Source organism: Anthonomus grandis, chromosome 14, assembly GCF_022605725.1.
Source record: "Anthonomus grandis grandis chromosome 14, icAntGran1.3, whole genome shotgun sequence".
NCBI lineage: Eukaryota > Metazoa > Arthropoda > Insecta > Coleoptera > Curculionidae > Anthonomus > Anthonomus grandis.
Genome location: NC_065559.1, coordinates 11232892 through 11251460, shown reverse-complemented (window position 1 = coordinate 11251460; position 18569 = coordinate 11232892). Strand labels below are relative to the sequence as shown.

The following is an 18569-nucleotide window of genomic DNA, read 5'->3' as shown; positions in this document are numbered from 1 at the left end:
AAAGCTCAGTTACAGGAAAATCTATATTTTGAAAGTGTAAACAAGTATTAAATTACTATAAATTAAATAACAAAAAGAAAGAAAAATAAGGAAAACCCTAATTACTATAGTAACATCATGTATATATCAAAATTAAAGGAGATGTAAATTAACATTAGAATGAACAAAGAAAGGGATTCATGCGACAAGGAAAAAAAGAAAAAAAAAGGAATTATGGTAACTGTTGGTTTGTCAGAGACAAAACTAGATCCTTTATGGAACATACAAATATCTCACAGGTTGATGATATTGAATTAAAAATTCTGCACATTTGATATACGGGATCCTAAAACCTAATGTTAGTTCTGGCGCGATCTAAAGCAAAAGTGATATTTGCTCTAGAAGCAAATCGTGGTACATGAAATAGAATGTCGTTCAAGAGAGGAGGAGAATTTATTTGATTATTGACTAACTTCCATAAGAATGTTACAAACTGAATTGTTCTCCTCATGGCCAGAGATTGCAGATTAAATCTACCTGATAACAGATCATGATCAAGTCCCCTAACAGGATATATTCCATCCTCACGAAACATTAGAAACTTTAAAACCCTTCTCTGAACACTCTTGATATAGCCAACATGGCATTCATAGAAAGGACACCACACCAAGGAACCGTGTTCCATCCGTCTTGATCTAACAAAGGAAAAGTACAATAGTTTTATTGAGTTTGAGTTGTTAAAGAGTCGGCTATTTCGAATGACAAAACCCAGAAGTTCCAACGAGGAGGCCACTGTCTGTTCAATATGTGGCACAAATGTGAGCCTATCGTCGAATACAACCCCTAGATCTTTAATAGAAGTACTTTTACAGAGGATTTGATTGTCTATATTGTAATTAAACAAAACAAGATCCTTGGTTCGGTGAAAGGAGATCACACAGCATTTCGAGATGTTAAGACATAACTGATTTCGACTGCACCACCCCCTAATTAGGTCCAAGTTACTCTGTAAGAACAAGCAGTCCAAGATACTATTGATACACCAGAATATTTTCAGATAATCAGCATAGGCTAGTCTAAGGCAGGAAATCAATTCTATAAGATCATTAATATAAAAGATAAAAATAAGTGGGCCGAGATTGGATCCCTGTGGGACTCCAGAAGTTGAAACAAAGGTATTAGATCTGCAACCTTCCAGCTCAACAAACTGTAGACGGTCAATGAGATATGACGAAAGCAACGAAATTAGCCTTTCTGAGAAGTTGAATTGCTTATTAAATTTTTCCAGCAGAATGCTATGATTTATCTGATCGAAAGGCTTACTGAAATCAGTATACGCCACATCAACCTGACTTTTTCTATCGAGGGCTGAAGAAATAAAATGAGTCACATTACAGAGGTTAGTGATGCACGACCTTTTAGGAATAAAACCGTGCTGATCTATAGAGAGTAGTAATTGAACTTGGGGAAGAATTCTGTTATAAACAATAGTTTCAAAAGTTTTGGAAAAATTGCAAAGTATGGAGATAGGTCGGTAGTTGTCGATTCTGTTTATATCATCTTTTTTGTGAATTGGTATTACTTTAGCACATTTCCAGACGCCTGAAAATTTGCCAGTTGTCAAAATAAGGTTAAAAATATGACATAAAGGCTGACAATGGACAAACGTGCAGTCTTTAGCCACAAAACTTGGAACACCATCTGGACCGGCTGTCAACTTGTTTTTTAGCCTCCGACTAGCAGCAATAATTTCCTCAGTGGTAATTGATATAAGAATGTCAATGAGGTCTGAGGAAGTAGAAGGAGGATAGGTTTCTGCAAGGTTGATTGGATCTTTATAGGCATTCTGAAAAAGTTTGTCAAAAGCTGGTACAATATTTTCTGTTCCTTGAAAAGAATTACCATCGGCATCGCACCATGATAGACGGAAGTGAAGAGTGACCTTTCTTAGCTCTAACAAAAGACCAAAACGATGAGGGATTAGTGACAATGTTCTCCTTGGCTTGGGTCAAAAATGAGTTATAGGCCTCATGGGCTTGAGATTTTACTGTCTGACGAAGCCTGTTGTATCTGGAAAGATTAAATTCAGTTGGAGAAAATCTATAATCACGGTATGCTTTTTCCTTCTTAAAGTTATTAGAAATAATTTGTTTTAAAAACCATACTGGAAATCGCCGTCGTCTTCGTTAATTTAAAGGTGCTGAAGCAGCAAAAGCTGAATCAAGTCTTTTGTAAAGTTCCTTGCAAGCGCTGTCAACGTCAGAAGACTGCAAGACGGACCACCAGTCTGCATCAAGCAACAAATCATACATCAGCGGAAAGTCTGCTTTTCTAAAGTTAAACTGCTGTAGACTAAATAAACTAAAATAAACTGATGAATTATATTGAATTCCCTCCTATATCAATCTTATCTCTATATTCAAAAATATTTGAAAAAATTTTAGCTGTCAGACTAATAGAACACTTAAATGCTTACGATATTTTGCCATTACGTCAATCAGGATTCAGAAAAGGCTACAGCTGTTGTAAAAAGCACTCATTCACAAATTCACAATTACGCTGTGTTCATAAAGCAAGAAACCTGAGAGTTATATTAGATACTGAATTAGGATTCACCAACCATGTTTCTTCATGTGTACAAAAGGCATATGCCAATGTGAAATTACTGTATCCGCATAGGCATGCATTAGATCAGAAACTAAAATTAACTTTAACAGACGCACTTGTATTGAGCCACTTTAATTATTGTGTTGCGGTTTATGGTCCCTGTTTGACCAAGCAGGATAAAGATAGAGTGCAGCAAGTTCAAACCCAAGTAACAATTTGCAGTCACCTAAGTTGAGATTACTCAGATTTTCACTAGTGGCAACGTTGTTTTCAGTGCAAAATTTAGCTGGTTTTGCAACGACGCGACGTTTATTTTCGACCAAACTTCGATGTACTGCACCTGTATCGCAACTGTTGTAAAACTCTGCTGTTTTTACAACGTATTTTTTTACTATAGATGGTGGCAGTAGTAATTTACACTTAAAACAACGATGTGCAGACGTGTACAATTTTTTGAATCAAAACCCAGTAAGAAAAACGTTAACTCATCGTTAGCGAATGGGTATTACATTGCCTGATCGTCTGTGCTGAGCATTTTTCGCTGTAGAGGGAGCTTTCACATGTTTAAGAGTTTTAGGAAGAAGATGAAAAACAAAGGTAGAGAGAATAAGAGGAAGAAAAAATACTCAATTCAACATAACCTACTTAATCTATATTTTTATTTTTATATTTCATTTTTTGTTTGGAATAATTAGGATTTTTTATGTTCGTTTTGTTTTAAAAAATTAAGAGAGAGATAAAGTCTTTAAATATTCTGCAACTTACTACAGACGCAAAAAAAGACTTGCAATGGAAGCAAAAGTACCTACAACTAGCTTACCTGAAGTTGATCTGGATCATATATAGAATCAATGGAAGTGGCGGAAGATAGCAGTGAAAAGGTTTGTATTACATTTTACATGTGGACTACTTTAAAATATCGTTCTATTCTCTCAGAGTTTATATTTTTCGAAGAGCTTAAGAATTTTTTGTTTCAGGCCAACCAGGGACAACGACAAAGATGGATTAAAAAGGTTGTATTTTTGGAGTAGCTGCTTGATCTATTAGTTTATTATTAAAAAGTAATTAATTTTTCTGTCGTTATGGAATCCATCCGTCCAAAAATCAGTAACTCTAAAAACGTTGCGAAAGCGTTTAAAAAGTTAACGCGTAGTCACTGCGTAACGTTGAGACAACTAAAAAAATCTCTTTCAAATTGGTGTAAAACGGGATTGTCTCTACGGTTAAGACAACGTAACAATGCAACGTTGTGTTGCAATTTGCAATGTTTTCGCGTCAAAAAATTGCTAATTGGGCAGGGCCTGTTTGAGGTTTGTGTATGGTATAAGAAAATTCGACCAAGTTATTCACAAATTAAAACCTTCAAATTGGCATGACATGGAAAACCGTCGTAAACTTTATTCAGTGGTTTTGTTTTATGCTTTAATTTTTAACAAAAGCCCTCCACATCTTTACCAAAAAATTAAATTTAGATCCGACTTTTATACCTTAAATCTAAGATTTAAGGATTTGCTATCACCACCATTGCATAAAACCAGTCTATTTACCAGATCATTTTCGTATAATATTTACATGCTATACAATCATATACCCTCTGATTTAAAAAGTTTAAAACCAGCATCATTTAAATATCATCATAAAAAAACTTGCTAATAAATTCATAAACCAAATCTAAACTAAAAGTGCCAAGTACGTATTTACAATAGGGCTTATCATTTTTTATATAAGGTTGTTCCATCCCGTCTCAGTCTCAGTCTCAATCTTTGTGTTATCTGTTATTACTGTCAAATAAACCAATTTATTATTATTATTATTATTATTATTATTATTATTATTATTATTATTATTATTATTATTACAGCCAGTTAAGGCTCGCACTCCCTCTAAGGGGTTCATTTACTTATCACAGATACCTCCGATATTAAAAGGATTAAGCTCTGTGGTCTGTGGGGGCCTTTTCGGTGCCCTTAAGTGACCTGAAATGTAGAGTTATCTCCTAGGAATTTTCTGGTGCTGCGAGCAGTTGCCAGTAGTACTGCCTTTTGCATGTGCTTATATAGATGTTCGCCAGTTCCTAGTTGTTTAAGGTATTTCAGTAGACTCTTTGGTATTACACCCGTTGTCGATATAACAATTGGGATGGTCTGAACATTATCCATTCTCCATTGCCTTCCGATTTGAATTTCTAGATCTCTGTATTTGGCGATTTTCTCAGTGTGTTTCTCTTGCAGATTATTGTTGTTCGGTATGGCTACGTCAATTAGAGTTGTTTTCCTGGAAATTGTATCTATTAAAATAAGATCTGGTCTAATATGCCTTACATGTTGATCGGTAAGTACACTGCGGTCCCAATATAACTTATATCGGTCATTTTCCACTACGGGTTCTGGAGTGTATTTATAATACTCTGTTGTAATAAGTTCCAACTTCATTGCCAGCTCTTGATGTAAAATTTTCCTAGCTTGAGCGCCAGAGTCGTGCCGTTCTTTGTATTCTGTCGCTGCAAAGGCCTGACATCCTCCTGTTATGTGTTGGATTGTCTGTGATGTTTGGCATCCATACCGGCATTTGTCGTTTTGTACGGACGGATCTCTGACGATGTGCTTGAGATAATTTCTTGTTGGTATAACCTGATCTTGGATGGCGAGTAGAAAGCCCTCGGTTTCTGGAAACATCTTGCCTGATACTAACCAATAGTTCGACGAAGCGGTGTCGACATGATTTTGGCTGATCTCATTAGGATGCCGCCCATGAAGGGGCTTCTCCATCCAGATGCGGAGTTTTTCCTGGTCCGTATGATGGTAGCTGCGCGCTTTCTCGCTCTTAAGTTGTAGAGGAGTGGAATCGTCTATTTGATTTATTGCGCGATGCAGCGTGGAATTTTCTCTTTGCCTGTAAAAATAGGATCTTAAGTAAGTGATTTGTTTTTCAAGTTGTTTACCCAGATCTATTAATCCTCTTCCTCCAAGGTGGCGGGGAAGCATTGTTATTTCAGTGGCACTTCAAGGGTGGTGGTTGTGCGTTTTAGAAGTAGGGTCCTCACTTTTCTTTGTAGCCTTTCTATGTCTGTCCTACTCCAATTAATTACCCCAAAAGAATAACTAAGAGCTGAACACACGTAGGAGTTAAGTGCCTTAAACATATTTTTGCTGTTGAGGTTGGTTCTCAAAACTTGTCTTACCCTTTTCACAAACTCGTTAGTTAGTTCGCATTTCATTGTTTATTGTTTAATCGTTTGTGATTGTTTCATCCCCAAGTATTTGCAAATTTCGTGTTCGCCCATATTATTATTATTATTATTATTATTATTATTATTATTATTATTATTATTATTATTATTATTATTATTATTATTATTATTATTATTATTATTATTTATTCTTCATTAATCCCTCCTTCTGCCAAGTCGGACTTTTTCGCAAAAATATGAAAACCAACGAGGGATTTTGTAAAAAAAAATATTAATTTTAGAACTTGAATCAAAGTAAATGTAAATATTTTATTAAACAGGAAGTACTACCAGAATAAAATTAAAATATTTAAAAACTATAAGAATTACAATAAAAAGCAATTGTTGTAAATAACCATACTGGTAATGCCTTACTTGTATAAAGAGAGGTCTATTAAATTCCGTACAACCGATATACTTTTGTAGTATTTTCCTAATTGTCAAAAAGCCTTCACGGTGAGAAGTAGGCGCTCTCATCTTATGTCTTTCCTTAACTGAATGAATTTCTTATATAGTCGGATAGGGCAGATGTTCGGGTTAACATTATTACTGACCAACAAGTTTCAAAATGCACAGGGCTGATATCCTTCTTAAATAGTTTAGGTAAAACTGTATTCGATCCAAGGTGTGATTCAGCTCTTTTTTAAGATAGTCTGGTAAACATCTTGGATCTTCTTATTAAGTTCATACCAGCTTATAGGATAAAAGAAAAAATCTTATTTTACAAATAGTCGATAGTTGCTTTATGGCAAGTCTATACTATTTTGATTGTCGATGAATATAATTTCGATTTAATAAATTCGTCGTGTTTTAGGAAAACTAAACTTTCTTTTCTTTTTTCCGCGGTAGTTGTTTCAATCTTAGTTATTGTATTTTCTGCATGATTTGGTGATTTGAATAATTCTTCAACAATTTGTTTTTTATATAGTTTTGACAGCATAATCTTTATCATCCTGCCAATTTTGTGTTTTCAAAGACAGAAACTGCCGCCATCATAGAAGTGATTTTCAGTTTAGAATAGCTTCTATTATTTACTGCTTTATTTGAAGCAAAGATTCTGCGCCAAAACGACCCACTTTTATAGTAAAATTGTGTCTATGCAAAAGTTCATTTGCGTTGTTTATAAAAAAATCCGAAGGCCAAATTTGCATTTTTTTTCTCAGAATACTGGTAATATTTATTAATTTTTTCTGATGTTTCTGGCATATTTGGAATATCTTAAATCCTTTGGTATTACTGGGAAGACACTACGACTAATATTTTCCGAGATATAAACCTTCAAAGTTGAGGAAAATCGATTTTCATATGAAAATTTTAATTTTCTTGGTAGCATTTGGATTTCAGTTTTTTAGTTTCCGATAGTTTTTTCGGCTGATAGCAATATCTTGAAGAAATTCCATAAGATCTGAAAAAGTTTTTTGCCAAACACAACCCATAGGGTAGGCGGTCTCCGAAAATAGCCGTTTTTGGATCTTTTTCCGGAAAAACTATTTGCATTAAATAATTTTTTATGGTGTTGGGGCCTCGACTTTCATAGTAATCGTTTGGTTACTATGAAAGTCTTGCGATTATTGTTTCCCGAGATATGGCCCTTTAAAGAGAGTCTACGTTATCACGGGTTAAAAATTGTTAGCAATTTTTAACAGTCAACTAGAATGAAAGGAAATTGAAAATATTGTTTCCTTCAGTAAAAAATAAAAGTCACTATTAAATATAATAATAGCTTTTATAATAAATAAATTCTTCCAAAAAAAGTCAAAATAGCACCTTTCAAATTAATTTAATTAACAGGAAATATGTATTGGCATCACAATGAATTTAACCCTCAAAAAAACAAACCGATTTCCTGTATAATAGTATTTAATTGCTTAGTGTAATAAGAACCTGTACCCAAAAACAAATTAACCCTATTACCCAGCACTTTTGGTTAATTACTATTTTCCAAGCAAAATAATAAATTTATTCCCATCGAGAACCAACTTTTTTAGGTATGCAAATGAGTTAAATTTTTCGTTAGTTCAATGCACAGGAAAAGCAAATAATGAGCTGCTAAGTTAGAGCAAGTCAAGTCGAACTAACTATTAAGAATTCTCATGGTCAGAAAAGTAAACGCATCACGGTTCATTGGCTGCACATTTGGGTTGTTGATTTTTTAAAATGGCTTGAACCCTTCTCCTAACAGACAAGACAAATCAAATAATTGCTACGTTAATCGTGGAACAGTTTGATTAATTGACGAGTTTGAAAGAAATGCTATTGGTGGTCGGGACCAAATTGAATTGTCTTTGGTTTGATGGCAATTTTCGTGGTTGTTGGTGAGATACTTTATTAGACCACCCACGCTGAGGTTAGAAAATTTGTTTTTTTTTTTAATTTTGTTTTAATCTCGGAGTATTTGAAATATTGTTTGACGGCATAGCAGATAAGCTGTACGTTTTGGGGTGAAATAATAATAATAATTTACAAAAATAGTATACAATAATTTTATTCTTCAGAAGTACTGAAAAGCAAGGCGTAGTCTAGTTTTTGAGATGCTACTCTACTGAACCCTGTACCCGCTTCGGCGGTACATATGCTAAAATTGGAACGATACAAAGAAGATTAGCATGGCCCCTGCGCAAGGATGACACGCAAAATCGTGAAGCGTTCCACATTTTTTTTGATGTGGTACTTAAGAAAAAAACAACCTCATTGATCCAAATTAATTTGGTTTTCGCAAGGGGAAATCTAAAATTGACCATATAATGGGATTTACTCTAGGTTTATATGAAAACTTTGCTAAGAAAAATCACCTTGTTGCTACTTTTCTTGACCTAACTCGTGCATTTGACACCACATGGAAATACAATATTATTAAAACTCTATTTTCTTGGGGAATAAGAGGTCATCTACCAAACTTCATAAAAAATTTCTTGACAAATATAACCTTCTGCGCGAGAATACCCTCTCCTCAAAATTTATACTAGAAAATGGTATTCCTCAAGGATCTGTACTCAGCCCAACCTTATTTATAATAGCTATAAACAGTATAAGATCAGCTATTTCTCCATATATAAATTGTAAAATATTCGCTGATGACATAGTAATATATCACTCATCTTCAGATAGTCAAATATGTCAACGAAAATTGCAAAAAAGCATCAATAACATCACATCTTGGGCACATAAAAATGGATTCACTTTCTCACCAAATAAATCTAATACAATGCATTTCTGTAAAAAAAGAAACTGCCCTAAAACAAACATTATTGAAATACAAAATTCCGAAATTCCTAATGTAATATCAAAGAAATTCCTAGGATTAATTTTCAAAAATAAAATGACCTGGAAAGATCATTTTAAACACTTAAGAATTAAATGCACTGCTGATATAAACCTACTAAAGATTTTAGCAAACTCAAAATGGGGGAGTGATTACAAGACCCTCCTAAAAATATACACTACCATTATTAGACCAAAAATAGACTATGGAAGTATAGTTTATACATCTGCAAGGAAATCATATATAAATACAATAAATCCAATACAAAATCTATGCCTTAGAGTGTGTACTGGAACTTTCCCAACTAGTCCAATTACCAGCTTAAATTGTATAACAGGAATCACCCCTCTCGACATCAGACGCACATAACTGCTCCTAAAATATTCAACCAAACTATGGTGTCGACCAAATCATCCATTATATAATTTTTTTTTTCAAATACAAATACCAGAAGATTTATAAACTCAAAGCAATCAAACTATTCCACCTAACATAATACTAACGAAATCACTCAAAATGTATAATATAAAACTCCCTGAAATAGGCCATCATACCAACTATAACTTTCCACATACCTTAATATAGATATAAACTTAAATCTAACTAAATTCCATAAAGAATCCACACATCACAAAATTATAAGAAATGAATTTTACACCATTATTAAGAATAATTACTCCGACCATATCATAATTTTCACAGACGGATCAAAGACAAATACACATACCAGCTCAGCTTTTTTCTCAAAATATTTCTCACAAAGTTGTGAAATAAATTTAAATAGCAGTCTACTTACAGCAGAACTACATGCTATTGAAGAAGCAATTACTTTCATAAAAACATCATCTTTCAATAAATTCTTAATTGCTACAGACTCTCTCAGCTCATTACATACTCTTAAAAGGTATAGTGGTGAACACCCATCATTCATCAATATTCAAAATGAAATAATAAAATGCAATAGAAATGGTAAAAATATTAGTTTTATCTGGATTCCCAGTCACATAGGTATAGACGGGAATGAAACAGCTGATAACATGGCAAAAAATCCAACTGGTATTGGCTCTAGACTATCAAATACCTTTTACTACAGAGATCTATTCCTGCAAATAAATAACAAAAGACAAAATTTAACTCAACTCAAACTAGATTTAGACGAAACCGACAATAAGCTTCTTGAGATAATCAAAATACAACCTTCACCTTACTTAAGTTAGAGACTTAGATGTTAATTTAAACAAAAAAGACCAATCAATTATTTTTAGAATTCTGATAGGCCACACTAAAGCCAGTCATGAATCTTAAAGAAGGAAAATCAACCAATAATTTGCAACGATTATAATCTCACCATAAAACATATTTTTGCACATTGCAATAGACTGCATACATTTAAAATAAAACACAATTTACCCATCACCACTAATCTAGAACATATATTTAAACCAAATAGAGTAAATATAAAGAATATAATAGAATTCTTAAAAGAATATTAAAAAAAAAAACGTACAGGGCGCTAAATGGCCTCAAATGCTGATGCGCCTTTCAAACCTAAATTGTCTCTCTCTCTCTAGTGAACCCTGTTCATTCAGATAAACTGGGACGGCACCCAATATACCTGGAATATGCCACCTATATCTCATTTGTCGAAATATATTGTAATATGCCTGGAATATCTCGCGAATATGCCATATATCTCCGTATATCCAATTATATGCCATATATCCACATACAGTGACCACCGCATAAATTCGATAAAAATTAGAGACATGATTTTTTGAGAAAACGCTCGGACTCGTCGATTTTTATTTTAAATTGCACATTATTTCACATAAATTTTTGTATACAAGGTGGAATATAAAAAAAGATATGACGTCATCGGTCATTTTTTAAAATGGAATGCTCTATTTTTTATTGCATTTATGAAATATAGGCGAAATTCCAAGCAAGTTTCGTATAACATACCTTATCTCAAAACTCAACTATTTCCAAAATATTTACATTTAAATAACAAGAAAACAAATAAGTACGTCTATTTACAAATTAAGGTAAAATCGAGGATAAAAATAATGTTATAAATACTGCCAATTGTTTCTATTTCCACGGTTGCACTTGTTAAGAATCTGCATTTTCGAATGTCACTGTCAGTTCGAAAATTAATAGTTTTTATCAGAATAAATTATGGCTAATTTAACGAAAACCCAACGAATTGAAATTTTCATGATGCTAGGGTACGGGGATCGAGTGCGCACGCAAAACGAAGTAAGTGAACTGTTTAATGCCAAATACTCAAACCATCCTATTTCTCAGTCAACAGTTAGTAGAATAGAGCACAAATTCATAACTTCAGGTCATGTTAAGGATTTGCCAAGATCAGGTCGTCCAAAAATTTTTGAAGAAACAAAATTAAACGTTCTGCTCTCCGTCGAAGAAAATCCAAACAATGCAACTTCACAAATTTCAGTTGATAATAATATAGCCGGAACATTAGTAAAACGCATCTTAAAAGCAAATGAATACCACCCTTATAAAATTAGATTAATAGACGAATTAAATGAGGACGATCCTGATCGAAGAAGCTAATTTTGCGAGCAAATGATGAACATTTGCAATAATAACTGTCAGTTTGTGTTACGAGTTTTATTTTTGGATGAGGCAACTTTTTGTTTAAACGGTGTCGTAAATCGGCAAAATTGTCGGTACTGGTCAGCGTCAAATCCACACTGGACAACTGAAGCTCATACACAGTACCGTAAATCTATTAATGTTTGGGCTGGTATCGTGGAAAATAAAGTAATAGGGCCATACTTTTTCGAAGAAAGCTTAAAAAGACAACGCTATTTGAATTTTCTTCAAGAAGATCTTATCCCTGCTTTGGCTGCCCTATACCCAGACAAACAAGACCCTGATGTCCCGACGGATGATTTGTGATTTCAGCAAGAGGGCGCACCGCCACATTTCTATATATGTCCGTAATTACTTGGATACGATGTTCCCAGGAAGATGGATAAGACGAAGAGAGCCAATAGAGTGGCCGGCCCGGTCACCAGACCTAAATCCCTGCGACTATTTTCTATGGGGGTAGCTGAAAAGTAAAGTTTATATTGAGAAGCCAAACAACGTAGAAGATTTAAAAAATAGAATTAGATATGAAATTAGACGAATATCACCAAAAATAATTGGTAGTGTTTTACATGAGTTTGTAAACCGTCTTGCTTTCTGCCAAGAAGTAAATGGGGATTAGTTTGAATACTTGATATATTAATAAGAGTTTTTACAGTTTATAACATTTTATCTTCCATTTTATCTTAATTTGTAAATAGACGTACTTACTAACTTTCTTGTTGGTTAAATGTAAATATTTATGAGACAGTTGAGTTTTGAGATACGGTGTCTTATACGAAACTTGCTTGGAATTTCGCCTATATTTTATAAATGCAATAAAAAATATAGCATTCCATTTAAAAAAATTACCGATGACGTCATATCTTTTTTTTCCACCCTATATACAAAAATTTATGTGAAATAATGCGCAACTTAAAATAAAAATCGACGGTTCCGAGCGTTTTCTGAAAAAATCATGTCTCTAATTTTTATCTAATTTATGCGGAACTTTAGGCGGTCACTGTATATACCGTACATGCAAAAGCAATATTTCAGGCATATATTTAATAGATATGCAGCGAATATTCAATTTTTATATCTGTCAGATATTCCAGCGACGTGAGTTTTAAAATTAGTAAAACTTTTTTCCTATTTTTTAATAAACTATATATGTATTTAATTTTCAAAATTTCATTTGTGAAGGGTAGGACCTATATGTATTTCATTTTGCAGTTAATATACCAATTTAAAAGTAATTATTGTTTAGGTATATTATTATATCTGTAGTTTTTTTCTTCTGCTCCAATGCAATTGATTTATTGTCATTTATTTAGCTAAAGCATCAGAGCTCTTAGAAAAAATGTACGATAATCAGTGACTGTCATCTGCCTTCATTATGATGACTTTATCATGCTCTGATTAACTATATAAGGATTTATCTAATTCACTGTTTTTCTTTATTTCTAAACTGTTCTGATTTAATTAACTGCCAACGTTGATACTTTTTTTTTAGAAATAAAGATACTTTTGAAAGCCAGCTCTAAGATAACAGAAAAATGTGACTCACATGTAACTCACATAACAGAAAAATGTGACTGAACATTCTTTATTTTTAGTAATTCCACTCTTAAATATTTATTGCTTTTTAAAATTTATTATTTTTACCTGAATAAAAACAATAAATATAACATCTGTAAAGCTAATTAAGCGACTTATTAATTTACAGTTTAAATGTCTGAAAAATATTTATTTTAATAATTTTATTTGTAAGTTTAATCCACAGATGTTTGTTTTTATTTTTGTTTTAGTTTTTTTCTATAAAATTATAGCTTTTATTGGTTTTCAAGATCAATATTTATTTAAAGTTGTATGTATCAAATATTTGTTTTATTATTCTCTTCTCTTCATCTAATGACATTTTAAAACCTTTTAGGAAGAAATAATAAAACATGCCATAATATTTGTTACACAGTAGGTTGTTTCTCAATTTCTTTATGTACAAATGTTCCTAATTTACAGTAAGTAACATTTAATCCTTTGTTTGCCCTGCATAGTATTTTTTTATTTTTATTGCAAAAGAATTTGACATGAATTTATCTTTAAGAAAATTATAAGAAATTGAGCATTCATAAATTAAAAAAAAAATAAAAAGGAAGCATGTCAATGGGGATAAATTTTACAACTTTTAATTCAGAAAATATTTGAATTGAAAAAATGCAGCTTGGAATAAGTTTTTAAAGAGATTGGTGGAACTAAAGAATCACCATATCTTTATTATAGATCCTCCTTTGGCAATTCATTTAATGGTCATTGAGTAGTAAATGGGACAATTTTTCTTGTGCAGGTGAAGACCCTTAATTTACTTAGACGGTAATTCAATATGAATTTTGGAGTGGAAGGTGCTTAAGGATGGCTCATATCTTGACAAAAATATTGTGGTTCTAGTTTTTCCAACCTCTATGGCAATTATTCCAAACAGCATTCTTGCAACTTTTATATTTTGGGAAATATTCACATTAACACTTTTCAAATTGAAATCTTGTATAAATAGTTGTTGGATATGAATGTCTTACATATATTATAATACAAAAAAAAGTATTGCAGGCAAATGAATAAAATAACCACAATATATGCAATAGATATGTCTAGCCTATATTATAGAAGATAAAAAGATATTCCTGACATATATGATTATGCCAGTTAGATATTCTGAGCATATGCATGCAATGTGTTTGTGCTGTCTGAGAACCAACCAAAACTAAACTTTAACTAAAAAATACCCACACTATAACAGATTAAAAAATAGTTATAAAGAAAAATTGTATTGTTAAGGTCCATATTCATTAGTCAGCAAGTATCTTTTAAAATTAAATTTAAAATTTGCCTCATAACAATTGCTACTATTTTCGCAGGTAAAGAGTGTTATATGGTAACATTACAAATGAATGAATATAATAATATAACTAATAATTATTTATACTAGAAATAAATGTATTTTTGCTAAGTGGAAAGACTAAGATTTTTCTAATTTTTTCGAAAACGAATTGACCGATTTAAAAAAATCAAACGTCGAAATAAAAGACTTCGAAAGACCTTTTAAACAAGCTATTACTCGATACCTCTTGCCTTTTAAAATTTTTAAGGGGATGACCCTGGGGGGCAATGGGTGAAAGGGAATAAAGTAATTTTAGGTTAGAAACTTGTCCCCCTTGACAAACCTTTTGATGTATTTAAACAGTGGTTTTCGGGTTTTCGATAAATCCGTGGTGGGAAGTTTTCAAATGAACACCCTGTATATGTATATATTTATATATATATCTTTCCCACTTTAATTTTGTTTATACGACTAAATTATCCTAATATTTACGACTGTCAATTTTACACAACGAGGTAATAATCATCAATTTACTTCAAAAGAGAACGGAAAACAGCAAAAGAATAGCATATTTGAAACTAATTAAATAAAAAGTTCTGCATTATTACTTTTTAAATAATTGCTTTTGAAAAAAACATTACTCATTAAGCTAAAATATCAGCGACAATTTGATATAATTACGTAAAGAAGTACGCTTATTCTGCTGGCACTAAATTATTATTCATAAATGCCAAAGACCTCTAACAATACCAACCTTGAGTTCATAAAAAAATATAAAATTTGATTACAACTATGACTACACCATCGCATTCATTACACCCATATAATTCTATGCACAGAAAATTCCATTCCATGCCGTGTCGGTGTCGGGTTAGAGCAATGGTCGTTCAACGGGCTCGGCTACGCCTGGCCAGAAAACAATACAAATCGAGTCGTCGGGCCGCCGCCACTCGACCACTAAAAAACCAGTGGAAATAATTACGAAAATTTACTATAATTGAAGTCACTCATTCCTAAATTTACATATGTACATTAGTTACAGTCGTCCAGCCGGCTTCTCGACGCGAACAATACGATTTACCTGCAGGTCATTGAGTTGGCCGGTTAAGAAAGTATCGTGGCCGAAAGGTGGAGCCTAAGAACTCGAAGGTATGACGAGTGTCGTTATGGCCAATCCTTGCCCGGCTGTTTTTAGTAATGCCAGGTTATTGCCGAGGGTATGCAAGGAGTGAGTATAAGTGCTTTTATTACAGGACCGGGTTTTATGTGCACCGTATATTCATACCTTTCTTTACTGCCATACCATCTTATTCGTTTTTAGTGTACTTTTATAGTTTAAACCAGCTTGTTCTCACATTATTTTTATGCGGTTGTCACACTATTATTAAGATATCGCGCATATTTAATTATATTCTAAAAGTTTAATTGCAAAATATCGTTTTTAAATCAAGAGCAATGACACACACTTGTGGAAGTTTGAGGGTGAGTCTCCTCCCCCCAATAATGCTGCAGTAAAGTTGGGATAAACAAGCCTGAAGTTTGTAAAAAGTAATTTATTAATGTAAAATAAAATTTAGATATTTCGGCTGTCCCAAGCAGAAACACAGTAACTGCATTTTAGTAAAAGGTGAGAAAAACGCATTTTTGTTATTTTTTGAAAGTCTTACTTTACTATTTGACATGAGTTACGAACCTCAGCATAACTATTCTGTGTACGACTTAAGTTACAATCTAAATATAGAATAAGTGGCTTACGTAAATTATTAAGTGAGAACGGCAATAGTATACATGGTTTTACATGGTACTTTTCGGTTTAATTTTGTACGAAATTTAGGAATAAAACCCAGTAACTGAAAAATTTTAATAAAATATATCAAAAATACAGTAACTGCCGTTAGTGGATTTTTTAAGTTCTTAATGTTGAAGTTTCATCGCTAAAAACACAGTAACTACTTCTAAGTAGTTTTTAATATTAACTTAAAGTTTAAAAAAAAAGTATTTATAATATTTTTTTATTTTACAAAATCTTCTTGTGAAATACTAACAAAGCCATTTAAAATAAAACATAAAATTCTTACAAAACAAATAAAAAAATACAAAATAAAATGTCTGCACAAAATGCTTTTTACTTTAAAATTATCAAAACTTAAAAAAATTTGCTAACGCGTAACAAAATAATTTAAGTAAAAAAAACTATTTTCACTTAATTAAAAAAATAAAACGAATTGTAATTGACTGTCATCTTCCAATATGACGTCTTCCCTGTGTATCAAATCAACTGAAGTCTCTTATTCAGTTAGGTTTATCCAGAAATTTTGCCTATTAGAGGGTATTAAGGGAATCAGTTGACTCAATATATTTTGTTTTCTTACAGTAGATATACCGCGTAAGCTCAAAACTTGCGGTTGGAAAAATTTTGTTTTATATTTTTTTTGCAAAAAATCTAGCTCTTTAAAATCTTCTCTAAAATCAGTCTTATATTTAAGAACATTTAATCCTTTTTCAAAACGAACTTCCACTATGCTATTTAGGATAAATCCTTTCATGCAATCGTCAGTTTTCTTTGTTGTTCTTTTTTATTTTGCCAGTTTTGAAATTGCTCTAGTCGCAAAACCTTAAGTTTTTTTCGAGAAGATTGAATAACTTCGACTAATTCATTTAAATCATAAATATTTCTTTTTCTTTTTATCTTTTTTTCTATATTACCATACATGCCATCTGCACTCATGTGCGTGTGACCAGCTGTCAGATACCGAATTGTGATTTGATTCGATCCTCTGTTGCTATTTACTTCTGTTAGTAGTGAAGTATATAAGACCCAGTTTTTATTCTGACTGGTGCAATTATCAGCCCAAAACGTAAAACTCAATACATCTCGTTCTTTTCTTATAACTTCTAATAAGACATCAACCAACGCTTCTGGTTTTCGTCCTGATAAGGCCTCATGCCAAATAACACAATAACTGTTTTCCGTTGCTTTGGGATTTAAAGTGGCAAACGTTTGATTAAAAACTACCAGACGACTAGTAAAAAAACATGTTTTAGAACTCGGCATAATTGGCAATAGCATAACCTTTTGAAGGTCCATAGAAAAAATTCGTCTTTGAGGATTCTTATTACTAGCAGCCTCCTCTGAGTCCTTCTTATATTGATCTGTAGCCATCTTTGCTTTTAATTTATGGACATTAAGTTTTTCAACCATGTTACCATTAGTATAGAAAATCGTTAGTCTGAATTGCCTTTTTTAACGATTCGCATTCTTCGCATATGTCGGATTTAGGCGGAAGTAAAGAAATATTTATTTCTCTTAAAATCTGTCTGTAATATTCAATTTTACATACGTTTGGATGTTTTGTGACAAAATCATCAAACATTCGCCTAACAGTTAATTCTCGGGGCAAATAACGCACATTTGGGGCATTTTTTCTCCGATAATGACTAAGGTAAGGATGAAATGACTTAATGTTCCATTATTGGAGCCTTGTTAATAGCTACTTTGGGGTTAAATCCTCTATGTTATTTAACAAAATTACCATATGGTGCCTTTTTTATTACACGCACCAGTTCGGTAATAATAAAATCATTTTAATAATAACGTGTTTAGTAATGTGAATCTGCAAACTGATATTTTGGTTTGGTTGAAGTCAGGTAAGGTATATTGTCTTGAATCAGTTCTAGGACGAGAAGCTCCTACATACTTGCTCTTTACAGAAACTATTTTAACATGTTTCGCTAACCATTTCCGTCGACTTGTATAGTCCAATACCCATTCCAAATTTCTCTTCGTTGCTCCTCGGTTAGCTTTTGGCAGTTTTTTTGCACTTACCCAAACAGGGGCCTCTCATAATTGGATGTTTAAATACGCCCGCGGCCCGACAGGTTCCAGCTAATTTCGCTTAAGTGGGGTTAATGATTCTACGCAGATCAAATAAAATCTGTTTTCCCATTTTAAAACACAGTAACTGCACAGCACTTACTGTGTTTCTCCATGAGAGGTGTTAGTTACTGTGTTTCTT

The 18569-nt window shown here is 32.5% G+C and overlaps 1 protein-coding gene and 1 non-coding gene across 4 annotated transcripts in view; one reads left to right on the top strand and one right to left on the bottom strand.

The window, feature by feature from the left end:
* LOC126744587 (dachshund homolog 2) overlaps nucleotides 1-18569 on the bottom strand; it is an 842630-nt gene that overhangs the window by 83468 nt on the left and 740593 nt on the right. The window lies entirely within an intron of this gene.
* Nucleotides 8367-8473, top strand: LOC126744824 (U6 spliceosomal RNA). The gene has a single exon (XR_007663320.1). It is a non-coding gene; the product is annotated as a U6 spliceosomal RNA (small nuclear RNA).